This window comes from Aptenodytes forsteri, unplaced genomic scaffold (genome assembly GCF_000699145.1).
Source record: "Aptenodytes forsteri isolate BGI_AS27 unplaced genomic scaffold, ASM69914v1 Scaffold393, whole genome shotgun sequence".
Classification (NCBI taxonomy): domain Eukaryota; kingdom Metazoa; phylum Chordata; class Aves; order Sphenisciformes; family Spheniscidae; genus Aptenodytes; species Aptenodytes forsteri.
In genome coordinates this window covers 24,322-26,526 of record NW_008796190.1, presented here as the reverse complement: position 1 = coordinate 26,526, position 2,205 = coordinate 24,322, and the positions used below count along the sequence as shown (strand labels likewise).

The window sequence follows — 2,205 nt, the reverse complement described above, 5'->3', positions numbered from 1 at the left end:
GCGGCGTGCGGCCAGCGGGACTGAAGCCCTGGCACACGCGGAGAGCCAGGATGCCCTTGGCTGGCGTACACCGAAAGGGCTGCTTGGAAGCGGGGAGTGCGATGTGCTCTGGTGAGACCCCCCCGGGGCACCAGGTCCGGCTCTGGACTGGGGGGCCAGACCTGCTCCGCCATCACCCCGGGGGCACTTTGGCCAGTCTCGGCATTGTCGGGGCACTGGCTTTCAATTCTGGTCTTCCCTGGCCACAGGCCCCTCCTTCACCCCCTGGGACTGAACCAGATGCCCTCAAAAACTGCCCCCGTTTGGGCAAAATTTGGCTGGGGAAGAAGACACGGGGATCTGTGCCAATGCAGGTGGATCAGACGCTCCCCGGCGAGGCAAACGCCACGGCTTTGCTCCGGGGTGGCGAGGAAGGAAAGGAGGTCTCCCAAGCGCCCCTTTGCCAGGACCGTGTCCTGGGGACTGCGCTCTGCTCCATCCCCGCCTCTCGGAAAGGCTGGGACGGAGGGAGAGGCGCGGGGGCAAAGGTGGCTGCCGCCCTGCGGAGCTCACCTGCAGGGCGTTTCTGCCTACGGAGCCAAGCACCAGCACAGCTCAACCCCCTCCAGCCTCGGGGCCTTTTTGTGCCTGACCAGACCCAAGATGCTGGAAATTGGGGTTTGGGGCCCCCAAAAATCACACCCCCAGTTACCCCCTCTGACGGCAGGAAAGGGTTTCCCTGCAGGCCCTGATGGCAGACAGGTGGCCAGGCCGGCAATGCTACGGATGTGCGTGGGGGGCCTCCCCGTGCCGCCACTCTGTCCAAAGGCCACCGAAATACCCCGCGGCAGTGGAGCCCCGGCCCCCACCTGGGAAGGTGACATCAGCCCCAAGTCACCCAGCCGAGGCGCCACAGCATCACCAAACTGAGACGTGATGAAGGGCGAGACGCTGGGCCATGGGCCACAGCACGGCGGGGTTTCTGGTTTCCCCTCCTGGGGCAGGCAGGTAAACCCCAAACAGCCCTGCAAAAGGGACCCGGGAAACTCCCGCCCACCCCGACAGCAGGGCCTCGGGGGCAGGCGATCCTTGGGATTTGGGGGGTCCGGGGAACCCTAGATGTGGGGGTAAAATGCCAGATGTGGGGAGACAACGCCAGCACAGCTCCTCAAATGGGTCTTTCCGCTCCAGGGAGGCAGCGAGGACACGGGGAGCTGCCACCGTGAAGAAGCCCCTCTCTGGTTAGCATTTTTGGGGACAGAAACTGCAGCAAACCCAAGCCCCTGTCACCGTCCTGAGCATCACCATGCACTGGCAGGAACAGCAAAGGAGGAAGCTGCGGTGAGCACAGGGCACAGCCCCATCCCAAGTGCCCCAAAGTGCTCTTGTCCCGGATCTTGCAAGAAACAGGGACGTGCACCCACCCCGGGTGCCCCTTCACCCCCTTGCCAGCTCCTTTCCCAGCTGCCACCCCCAAAAAAACAGGGCGAGAGCGCAACCGGGTCGCACTGGGGTCCGGCAAGACGAAACCCAGCCCTCTCGAAATCCTTCCCGTGGCCCCAAGGAACGCGTCCTTGTCAGGAAGCGAATTCTTGGCACTGGGAGCAATAACAAGAGGCGAGCTCGGCTTGCTCTGGCAGCTTGGGGCAGCGCCCAGCACATATTTCCCCGGCAGTTCCAAGCTTTAAAGCACAAACAAACACCGGCACATACTTGGCACCAGGCTGGAACAGTGCGTCCCTGTGCAAACACCCGGCCCTGGCCTCCACCGTGGGGTGGGCTTGAGGGGCTGCGAAATGGCTGGTTGGGGGTGGAAGACGCAGCGCAGAGGCTTCATTCAGGCAGCCCCAGGGAGGGGCAGTGGGTTCATTTGAACAGCGGCCCAACCCCGCGACACCATCGGCTGGGCTGTTACAGTCTAGAAAGGAACGGGGTGACGTCAAGGCTGAAAACCCCCGGAGTTAAAGCCTCCGGGATGGCTGCCAGTGGGGCAGTGTGGGAGGATGTCACTGTGGGGCAGCCCTGACCCCTGGGGAGGGCACCAGGAGCCCCTGCCCCACAGCATGGAGCAGGGGCAGGGATTTGTTTTGAAGGCAGGAGGGTAAAAACCATCTCCCCCTGTGCTCCCCGCAAAGTCTCTCAGCTGTGAGCCAAGGTGGCTGCTGGCGCCGCTTGGCCCCTGGCCCCTGTGGCTGCACAATGGGATGGACCCCATGCCCCCCCCCC

General features: G+C 63.9%; 1 protein-coding gene across 1 annotated transcript in view; it reads right to left on the bottom strand.

Annotated features, from left to right (window-relative positions):
• The window catches only part of MCL1 (BCL2 family apoptosis regulator), a 7,568-nt gene extending 5,815 nt beyond the window's left edge, over positions 1–1,753 (bottom strand). Inside the window, exon 1 of the mRNA XM_009287975.1 lies at positions 1,693–1,753. The gene's annotated coding sequence lies outside the window, so the exon portion shown is untranslated. The remainder of the gene's footprint in view (positions 1–1,692) is intronic.
• Positions 1,754–2,205: the final 452 nt, after the last annotated feature.